General features: G+C 42.5%; 1 protein-coding gene across 1 annotated transcript in view; it reads right to left on the minus strand.

The window, feature by feature from the left end:
• TGFBRAP1 (transforming growth factor beta receptor associated protein 1) overlaps positions 1-6,108 on the minus strand; it is a 55,200-nt gene extending 49,092 nt beyond the window's left edge. The window contains exon 1 of the mRNA XM_037054976.1: positions 6,004-6,108. The gene's annotated coding sequence lies outside the window, so the exon portion shown is untranslated. The remainder of the gene's footprint in view (positions 1-6,003) is intronic.
• Positions 6,109-11,953: the final 5,845 nt, after the last annotated feature.

The raw sequence follows: 11,953 nt of genomic DNA on the forward strand, positions 1-11,953 counted from the left end.
GCCCACCCCTACACTCAACTCTCCTCTCCTGGCCATGCTGTCATAGGGATGAAGCAGGAGTGGTAGGTATGAGTGGACACATTTTTTCCTTTGGCCTCTCCTATGTTTCTGACTGAATGAACAGCAAAAGTCCTTCCACTACAAGCCACCTTCAGTTCTCTTTGTCCTAAATCAGCAAAGTAAATGTTAATTGAAGTCTTCTACTAAAAACAAACAGCTAAACACCTCCAATTCCTATGGGTAACTGCATTGGCACTCTGATTAATCACCTTCACAGTGTATAGAAATAACACGCTTAGTAAAACCACATCAGTGTCTCAGAACTGTAGTTAGTATAGAAGATGAATTTTAATAGCTTTGTGGGCCAATTAGCTCTCTTCTTAGGATACAAACTACAATCAACATCACCTCAACATCAAAGAAAATATGAATTATCTCACTGACCACTCTAAAGTCAGATGAGGTTTGATAGGACTTAAAGACTCAGTGGTCACAAACAAAATGTGTGCATGTACGTTAGGAAAGCTTAACATGTTCGTTCTTTAACTGCAGTTGCCTCAGAAAAAGACCTCTTCTAAATCCGCAAGGTAATGCCACAGGGTAATTGGGAGACTGGGCACAGAAAAACAAAAGAGAAACATGACAGGCAACAAAAGGACATTTACGTTCTGGCTCACCAGGGGCGCGGGGAGACTTGCTTGCTGGCGCTTGGGCATCAGCAACCTGCCTTCCTGAGAGACCCAGGGAAGTTTCATGACCGTTGCTCCTGTTGCTTCAGAGCGACATGGAATATGCTGCCCAATGTTAAATTCGAATGTAATTGGGTCAAGTCACCATTGTGGTATTCGCGGAAAAAGTATATCACCACTACCTAATCATGAGAAAACGCCAAACTACCCCAAACTGAGAGACATTCGACAAAATCCCTGACCTTCTTCCAAGAGTGCTAACTAACCAAGGAGACATGATAATGAAACCAACCAGAAACAGGATCATGGAACAGAAAAGACATTAGTGGAATAATTGTTGAAATCAAATCAAGTCTGCACGTTGGCTACTAACATTGATGTTAACTTATTAGTTTTGAACACTATACTAAGGCCAGACAAGATGCTAACAAAAGGGGAAGCTGAGTGTAAATGAGCACAAAAATATGTGTACTATTTTTCAACTCTTAAGTGAGCCCAAATTTACTTTAGTACAGAAAGCTAAAATAAGAAGGTAAGTGTAATTATAGTTTATAGTAATCATAGTTTTTATCTCCTTACCTTGGAGTAATAAAAAAAAGAAAAGAGAGCTGAGCATCTCCTTTTCCAGCAGGAAAAGGGACAGCCAGAGAGACCTGTGTCAGTGACCAGAAAGGAGAAAATGGGACATGCAATGACCAGCACTCCAGCAGAACACCCCCAAGTGCCTCAGGTCACGGAGACAACATCACCATCCTTTTTATTCAGTTACTTTTGGGGGTGTATTTTCTAAACTTTGTGTCCTAACTTAAAATTACATGTACGAATAATACCTACATATTGTTTTTTCTCTTGACAATGCATTTCAAAGAGGAGACTGTGGGACTTTTGCTCATTTGAAATATTTCTCATAGAGGAATTCAGATTGGATTGGGGTAAATGTGAGCTGACTCCTGCTGAGTCCAAAATCTGATACCCTATGAGTTCAGGAGAAGCAGACAAGTGAGATGCTCTGACGGACAGCAGCAGGGCTTCAGGTAATGAGCTAGGGTGAGGCCTTCTAAATGTTCTCCCTCTGTGTAAGGTTCAAGGCCCTAGAGCTAAGCTGGGCCATACAGTGAGGGGTGGCAAAGTGGGCAGCATGCAATGCAGACATTCTCATATTAATCTGGGGATCCAGAGCTCCAGCAGCTTGGCCAAGTGTTCTGATCTTAGGTGAGTCACTTAGAGCTCTGGGCCTATCACCTCTTTGTAGGAGAGCTAAGACTTCTGGAAGGCTTAGTACGTGCCAGACTCCATATTAAATGCTCCCTTCATGCTCACAAGCCTATAAGGCCAAGTACTATCATTATTCCGTCTGCTGGGGAAACGGAGGTTTTGAAATGTTGAGTGACCATGGAGAGCTGAGATCCCAACCCAGGCTGCCTGCCTCAGGAGCACACACCTTAACCAATGAGCCAGCTGCTGCCCAACTCCTGCTGCTCCAAGTCTACACAAGGGACAGGCACCATCTGACTGCTCCCTGGCCAATGCCCTGATGGCTAATCACTGGGTTTGGTCGAATACCAAGTTACTTGATATAAATGATATCATTTCAATCTCACGTCACTCCAAGAGGTGGGTATTATTATGGACATGCAGAGATTTCTGGTGGCTTGCTCAAGGTTACACAGCTACCAGGTGACGAAACAGGGTCTTCAACCCTAGTGTCTGTTTCTGACTCCAAAGCCATATTCTTTCCACTCTACTGACTGAAGGGGTCAAATGTGATTTCAGATGCTTAGAATTCGGTCCTCCTGAAGAAAAGCAACAACTATAAACACGAGGCCACTGTGGTGTGAGGCCTACAGATAACCATCCTACTCTAATTCCTGCTAAGGGACCCTTGTTCTCAGCAGGGCCCTAGCCTTCCAGTCATGAGTCTAGAGCAGACATCCTATTACCCTCCCTCACCCTGTGCCCCCTTAGATTTCTCTGCACCAGAATGGCTTACCCACGCCCTCTGCCGCGAGGACTGCTTTTGTCGCACATAAAGGGGATTGGTGTCAGCACTGCCTTGCTAAATTTCAGATGCAGAATAACACGCTTTCACAAGTCGCCACTAACCTAGTAATCTTATCAAAACAGGATTACACATTTATGTGGCAAAAGCTGTCCTCAGAGAGCGTACCTCCTGCTGGTCCCAGGTTCTTCTCTTAAGTTCTCAAGACGTCTGCTCAATCTTGAAATTCGCCAGGAACCCACAACAAATTTACTGACCTGTACCAAAGACAACTTCCCCCTTTTGAAAACTAGGTCACTACTTGACAACAATTTCATGTTCTTTTGCACTCATGTGTCGGAGATCGCTGAAGGCTACTTATAGCACAATAAACCCGTTAGAATGACCTGAAAGATTATCTTTAAAAAGAAACAAATAAATGCAGGTAAAGTCTAACACCTCACTTGTCATCTTGATACTATTCTGCACAAACCTATGTGTGACTAGTCATAGTTGGTATCCTTTTCCCGGGCAATTTTAATCAAAATTATTTAAATATATACGTAAATACACATAACTCACACACAAGTAAATATTTATATACACATACATACCATTTAGATACACTACACATATATATACATACCTTATGTATACACATATAATGTGTGTATGTTTATGTATATATTATATACACCCTGTAATAGCAACATCAACAGTTAAAATGAATAAAGGACTTGGGAGAGGAGGAAGGGGAAGGAGTAGAGTGGGAATATGGGTCTCTAGAACATTTTCTTCATAACATTTTCCTCAATACTTGGACCTTCAAACAGCCACAAAGAATCATCCAGTGCCTCCTGGATGTCCGGCAATTATTCCCTGTTACATATATTGTTTTTCATTTTTAATTTATTTTTGTTTTTTCCAAATTGTAAGAGAAAGTTTATTTAGAAAGTTACAGATGTAGTGGAAATGAACCAGCTGGGCTGTGTAGGCTCCAGAAACAAGTTAAAGAAGCAAAAGAAGGGCCCTTGGAGCTTGGGAAAGGGGAAGGCAAAGGTAACAAGCCTGGCCAGGGAAAGTGGGGGATGGGAAAGCACAGCTTTGTTTTGCACAAAGCACTCAGGCTCATTTGGGGTGGCCTCAAATTAACTTGTTACTGCTACATTCATATTTAGTAGTTAAGCATTTTTTAATAAAGAAAAACCGGTCAGGTTTGCCACAGAAGAGATGAGTTGTAAAGTATGGGCTAAAATATTCAGCAGGATCCAAACACCTGGCCACCACAAATGATTAATGTATTTCTAATGAGCACTGGATTCAGCCCAAGATGAAGATGTGTATCTCATTAAGTAGAATTTCCTGGAGTTTTCTTAAAGGATCACAAATGTTTAATATTAGCACGAAGGAGTAAGAAATAATAACAACTTTATTTTTTCCTGAACAGAAATGCTAGTTGCAAATCAGGTCTAGAAAACTTAGCATTTTGTAAAACAGCAGCTGGACCTGTTTAACTAACTTGAGAATGGATCCTTACAAATCCCTGTGACTGGAGTGTTGGGCAGAGGGTGAATTGGCCTGGGAGCCTGCAGTGGTGGGACCAGATGACAGCTGACAGAGGCAGAGGGTGGAGGAAAAAGGCCAGGGGCACCACCCGATTTCTTTGCAAAATGCATGTACTGTGCCATGTACAGCAAATTGGGATCAGGACCACAAGGAATCTAACTCCACAGTAAAGCATTCATTGGATTAATCATTCCAGCTGACTCTTGAACAACACAGGTTAGAACTGTGTGGGTCCACTAATACATGAATTCTTTAAAAACAAATACATGGTTGAAAACAATATTTTTAATCCACTGTTGGGAATGCACAGATTCGGAGGGCTAACTGTATGCATAGTTCTATGCCATTTTATATAAGGGACTTATTAATGATACAAGGATTTTGGTATCTGTGGGGATAACTATAGTTAAGTTGTGGGGGGATTTAAAACCAGATTTCCCCGTGCGAGGTCGACTGGCAGGGTGAGGGCTGGGACCCACAGCTCTGTACTCACTGCCACCATGGAGCAGACAGGGGAAGGTTAGCAGTAGACAGGCTCCCAAAGAGTTGGGTCAGGGCTATTTCTAGTGCCACACATCAAAGAAGAGGCTACTCTAGTGACTGCTGAGGCTGGCGGAAATAGAAAGAAAAAGGAAGCAGCCAGACAGATGTTCCTTCCTAGCTGACCATAGTGCTGGAACCTTCTGGTTGACCAATAGAGAGAATCAAGTCCACAAGGAGGGCATAGCAGTAGTGGGCACCCACAGGCCCTTCCATATCCTGAGTTCTGACTCCAGGTAAGTCAGCTCACACTGCAGAGGACCCCCTCCTTGCACAATTCTCTCAGCGCCTTAACCTGTCACTACAATCACTTCTGCAGCTCCTTCCCTCAGAAGGACGGGTGCTGGCCCACCAGCACTTCATCAGGAATTAAACCCTAGCACCCAGTCATTCTCATTAAGAAGCACTGTGTGAACCCCTATTTCCAGCAGCCAGAAAGGGCCCCCAGAGTGGCCTGCAGACTTTGTGAGGGTCACCCAAAAAGCCAATGAGAACAGAAATAATGACAGCTCAGACAACTGGAAGGACAGCTTCTGTCTTTAGTCATCCCCATTTTACACACAGGGAGGCAAGCTGAAAAACCCAACTTCCACCTGCACCTCTAGGCCAATGAAAGGGCAAATGGCACGGGGGAAGCAGCTTCCAGGGAGTAGGGGGCGAGATCTCTGTCCTTCCTCCCCAACACACCCTGCCCAGTATCCAGGTTCAGGGCAACAAGTCGGGCCTGAATGTGACCCAGAATGTGAGCTCTGAAATCCCAAGAGCTTCAGGAAACATCAATTACTGAGATAAAACAGGTCCATACAAGGGGTGGAAGAGCAAGGGGAGCAGGGGCATATTCCTGTCCGGCTCCTCCCTCCAGAAAAACCAACAGCCTACCCCCAAACAAGGGTTAGTTCTCAAATCTTTCCCAAACACACACCCACTCCCTCCTCACACGCCACAACATCCACACTCAGACTCCACACTCGGGCACATCTGTCCACACATGTGCACGCTTGTGCACCCGGACCCCTACACTTGCACACTTGTCCCGCATTTGACAGGCACTTGACGCCCCCCCCCCCCCCCCTTCTTGCCCCCGTACACACCCAGGCCCTCTCACAACCCCTCAGGCACCCACACTTAGCTCGCCCTCTACCCCACCGGTCCCCGCCCTCCAGCCCCTCTTTCCCTGCGCTCTTGGTCGCGCGCCCCATAGCTCGGCCGCCCGCCGCCCTTTTCACTGACCCGCGCGGCGCCCGTTGGCCTCCGCCGTCCCGCTGGCCCTGCAGCCTGGGCCCAGCGCCGCCGGTCACCCGCTCCCGGCCGAGGCTCTTGGGCTGGTCCGGCCGCGCCGCCGTCGCCGCTTCCCGTCACGTGGGGCGGCCGCCCAGCGCCGGGAGGGCGGGAGCCTGTGTGTCCCTGCGCCATCACCCCGGGCCCCCGCCACCTCCCGGGTGCCCCTGGGGTTTAGAAATTCCGTTCCCAGTCCAGCGACCAGTGGGGTCCCCCTCTTGGCCTCAGTTTCCTCCTAAGGGATCACAACAGCGTCGGCCTCGTGGGGCGATTGTGGGGGTAAATGAATTCATTGCTGTAAATTGCGGGGAACACTGGCAGAGTAGGTGTTCATGAAATGCTAGCGATGACTGCTTAATGTATTTTCTCCTTCCCCACCGGCAATGTACAGCTTCATGAAAACATGGGCTATGTCTGATTTGCTCACTACTCTTACTTCTAACACCAAAACAAGCTAGTCATAGTGTGGGCACCCGGGAAATACTTGCTGAAAGAATGAATGAACCGACCGACCGACCGACCGACCTACCGACCAACCAACCAACCAACTAACCAATCAATCCTGGGAAAATCTTAACCACTCTGCCTGTCAGTCAACTTGAGATGCTAACTTGCTGGTGGTGCTCCCTATGACACTGAAATGTAGAGTTAAGCAGCTAACCGCCGACTGGTCCGGGCCTAAAATCCACAAGACTCATTGCAGAGGTGATACCTACTGACTTCCAGACCCTGGGCTAAAGGCCTTGTAGCAATGATGTCATTTAAGCCTCCCCCGGTCCTTATGAAGTAAGCGCTATTAATCTCTCCATTTCACAGATGAGTTGACTGAGGTAAAAAGAAGTGAATGACTTACCCCAAATTCCATGGTAGTAAGAACAGAAGATAAGAACCCAGAATTCAAAACCAGTGTTTTTATAGATATAAAACTAAGTTCTATTGATTGAAGTGTTTATGGAACATTTGTGTCCTATCTTAAAAGTGTGTATTAACAAAAAAAGAAAAAAGATAATTCAGAAATAATTATTTCTTTTACGAAAGGCTTTACCACAGAATTCTTAAAATGGCAAGCTCCACATGTGTACACTATCCCTTCTGGAAACATTTGTTCTTCCTGGAACTATCTGAGAAGTCTACTTTACATATGACAGAAACCTATATCTAAATAATTATTCCATAACTTGGGAAATATCTACATCAGGGCTAACTCTAAATTCCTCATGTTGTTTTAAGTGATTACACTTGAGAAGAAATATCAGTCACATTATCATGTTTTTCAAAGCAATATTTAATTAACTTCTTTTATTGATATTTATTAAATATCCCTTGGGTCCATACTAAACACATTATGAGTATTTTATAAAATGTGAAAAGATGTGTTCTAATAGATTATTTAAGATTGAGTTGAATAGAGACAACTGAATACTTTTAATAGTTGCCATCTACTCTCAAAACATAATATCTTCACACACACATTTAAGGTTCCTCACTGGCTGTAAGCTCTTAAGGACAAGTGTGTCTATCAAGTTTTGCTGTGTCTATCTGCACAAAAGAAGCACTTAACCAATATTTGAAATTCCTGATACTCAAAATTAATAAATTGGGCTATCTTTAAAAGAGTCCTTTGTACTAAGATTTGGTTACTCTATAAACTCTCTTGTTAAAAGCACACATCTAGCTTGGATATCAGTTTAGAATATGAGATTAAGCAAATAAAGTTACATTTATGATTTTTTTAGCAAACATAACTTACTAGAAGCCATGTTTTAAGAGTTTTTATATGCTTCAGCTCATTTAATAATATATACACATATTCATATGCTTGTAATCTAGATTCAGTAAAATAAACGTTTCAACTGTTATTCAAACCAACTGTTTCTTGAGCAGCTCCTATGTACCAGGTGCTATGGCTGAGGCTGCTGTGTATACTGAAGTGAGCACACTGCCCCTGTCCTGGAGCTACTTAATTTAGTTCAAAGATTTATGAACTATGATCGGTAATGAGCAGTACCAAAATCGCCTTGGAAGTTGTTATAAATGCAAATTCCTGTGCCACTATCCAAACCTACTAAGTCAGGAACTTGGGGGTGAGAAGGGGTGGAACACAGCACAATGTTTTTTACAAGCTGTCCAGATGACTCTAATGCTCACTGAGTTTTGAGAACCACTGATTTAGTGGGGTATGTGGAAGAAATATCCTCCTAACCATATCCTAAAGTAAAAAATAATGTGCTCCTGAGATCTGATGACAGGACAGGTTAGTTAGGAAGTGCCTGAAGATCTGGAAAGGTTTAGTGATATTCGTTCATCACACACTTACTGTTCTTACACTGTGTACCAAGTACTATGCTAGGTGCTGAGAACACAGAGGTATAAGACACTGAAGCAGCTCATTAAACAGGTGTCCTGAGATGGGCTTTACAAGAAAGCCAGTAGGTAGTTTAAGCATGTAAATACATATTTATGGAAAGATTGCAAAGGAATGAGAAATTATAATAACAAATATAAATCATTAATCATTATTATGGTACTGAAGATAGTTATTTAAAACTCAAAGCAGAACTGTTGTTTTAAATACCTAAAAGCACAGATGCAAAACATGAAGTGTGAAGTGTTTTTTAAATTGTTACATTCATGTTGAAGCTCTTTGATTTATGCTCAGGTGTATTTTTGACAACTAATGATAAAACATTTGTAACATTAACATCTTGAGTATTACACTAAGGACAAGAGAAATCAACACTAAAAAGTTCTTCATCTATGATTCATTCAATAAATATTTATTGAGTACCTACTAAGTGCAAGCCCTCATTGTGCGTGCCAGTGATGGGAGATTAGAAGCAAATGTATAATCCCTGATGCCAGGCAAGGCAGTTGGTTGGTTTCCCTCAGCTTTGCTCTTGTCAACAATAAGCACCAAATAAAAATGTTAATGATTAAAACCCCATGATCTTTGAGGGAAAAACTCATATTACTGAACTTAAAAATTTATGATCACTATATAATGCAGATAATACTGCAGCAGAAGTAAACTTCAGTCTATGAACTCAAAAGTGTATTTTTTCCCTGTAACTGAGCTTTATTTCTATTTTAAGCCCCCACTTGGCTGCAATAAGAATAATCTTATCAATGGAGGCCTGCCTCCTTCCTTGGGGCTGTGTCTAGAATAGGGACTTTCTGAAGTGCAAAGGTGAGGATAAGTAGAAGGTGACAGATCTCTGCATCATTGGTCCCCATAAGGGTTCTAAAATGTTCTTTGTCCACCCTGGTGCTGGTTTTCAGTCTTGCTCCTCCAATCATGGTGACTGCATGGCTTGAGGGTTTGTGGCTTCCTTGTCCTGCAGTCTGGCAGTCACCTCTGTGAGGTGGCCCTGCTGCCTAAACATATTTGAAACATCACCTCAGGATTAGTTAGAAATGCAAATTCTCCCCCACCCTAAGTTTCTACCTCAGAAACACTGATTAAAACAGCCAGTAGAGTATAATACTCTGAGACTCCGCTCTCCAAGGCTCTATCCACAATGGAGTGGAGACAGGCATTCCCAGTCTCCCCTTCCTTTGGAGAGGGGTTGGGGGTTTGGTATTACAGTCTCATTGTACTTCTTCCTTTCTGAAACCTGATTAATTTTTTCTGCCTTAGATGCCATTCCCTCTACCCTGATATTTTAGCTTCAGAGACACCTAGAATTATCTGAATGGATGTAGTTTTAAGCAGGGAAGTACTTTTAGTTTTAAGGTGGAAAGTTCTAGGAAAAAAACAAAGCACAGGTCTTATCTGTAACAAAACATTTTTGCTGGTGAAAAGCTTGAAGTTTCAGGTTAGGGGACTGGTCCAGAAAACCAGAGCAAGAAACTCTAACTATATTTTCAAACTCTTAACCTCAAGTTTGTTTTTGTGGGGTTTTTTTGCCCCCACCTCCACCACCATCCTGCCACTTCTATCCTTTGATAAGTCAATAGGCTACAACAAATCTCCAGGTAAAGGCAACAGTGGAGGCACTGTTCATACTTTAGCTCCCATCTCACGAAAGTATGAAGTGGTGTTGTTTTCCATTTCACAGGTGAGGAAGCTAAAACGGGTTTGTAACAGTGGGGAATTGCAACCCACTCCACCATTCTTATGACCATTCTGTAAATGCTGACACTAATATACAGCTTGTAGATAAATAACATATTTGAATAAGAATCCTAGGAGCTAACTTCAAAAGATACAGATCCCAAACTTCAAGCATTTCAGCTCTGGGAGATCTGCTGACTTTCATCCATGGAGCCAGGATGACTAAACGGAGATGATGCACATCGGATCATCACCTACCTTATCAGAATGGACCCAGCTGGTCTGCAAGCAGAGAACTTTTCAACCCCCTTGCTCTATCTCTTTGTTCTGCTTCCCCCTCCTTCCTTATAAAAATCTCTCTCGGCACAGAGACGTGAAGTTGGGCTTTGAGACAATTGTCCCCAACTTCCAGGTTGCCAGCACCTAAAAACAAACCACTTTCCTCTACATAAGCAGCCATCTCTGTCAAGTATTGCCTTTCAAAGCAGCAGACAGCAGAAGCTGCATTTGGTTACAGGTTGACATGAGGTATTTCTCAGTATCTGCTGCCAGTTAAGCACCTACTCTGTGTCAAGTATGTTATATAATGTTGACTCCTTTGAAAATTCTTCACAGAAGGTGTTAGCAAAGCCTTCCTCTGATAAGGCTGACGCTGAGAGACTTGAGTAATTCACCCAAGGTCTCGGTGCAGCAGCACAAATTCTGAACTGAGGTCTGACTTCCAAGGTTCCTTGTAGTCGCTTTTGTCTCTAAAACTATGTATGTGCCTTTCGGTGAAGGAAATAGGCATAATACCAGCCACATTAATTTAACTATTATTATGAAAACCAGATTTTAGATATGGAATACCATGATGCTAATGCCACAGTTAATACACTTAACTCCAAATTAAGACATCCAAATACCTGCCTCAGCTCAGTTCTAAAAGTCCGGCAAGCCATTTAATCTGACATGCTTCCACAGCACTAAAATGAAAGAATAGGACTGAGTAATTTTTAAGTTTCTGCCCTGCTGTCAAATTCAACTTCTAGATAAAGCATCGTATACATATATGATTAAGAAAAGTTATAAACACCCTTCAACTTTATCTTGTCTTTTTGATTTAGTATATCATTTATTTCCAATTTTCTTTCAAGGTTTACCTTTTGTCATCCTCATATGTTTACATTTTTGAAGACACTACAGTAATTTCCAATGAAATGATACATGATAGAAGATGCAAATCACAAGCTGTCTGCAAGTTTAAGTTTTAAATAGACAAAATATTTGGCGATGTGCATCTTCTACCAAAAGATGAAAGAATAGAAAAAGACTTTCAGTAATTAGATAAAATCTATTAGATTTTGTTTAAAGAAAATTGCTACTTCATTGTAGTTACAAGTGCAAAGAAAATACTTGAAAGTCAGCCTTGCTACGTCCTCAAATTACTACATGCCTCAGTGGCCTCATCTGAAAAGATAAGCATTCTAGAACTATGTATTTCATTGGGCTGTTCTGAGGAATGATCTATATAACATGCAGACCTTGGCACATAGTAAATATCTAACAAACATATGGATTTTGTCACCGCCATTGCGTCATTTATTTTCACACGTGAGCAGGTTCAGAGTATTAGTTTCAGGTAACAAATGTCTGAGTGCCTACAATGTGCTAGGGTCCGGAACTAAAGTCCCGGGCTTTACAGCAAATTAAAGGAGGATTAGGAAGCAAACGAACAGGTTAAACAAGAAAACGTAGCCAGTTTCAGACGCGACAAATCGTAGTAACTGGAACTGTATTCCCTGCCTCTTGCCCGCGAAACTGTTTCTCAGAGTCTCTTTTGAACGTCACAAGAAGCGCGACCAATCG

This window comes from Sturnira hondurensis, unplaced genomic scaffold (assembly GCF_014824575.4).
Source record: "Sturnira hondurensis isolate 20B ecotype Veracruz unplaced genomic scaffold, ASM1482457v3 Scaffold0008480, whole genome shotgun sequence".
Taxonomy (NCBI): Eukaryota; Metazoa; Chordata; class Mammalia; order Chiroptera; family Phyllostomidae; genus Sturnira; species Sturnira hondurensis.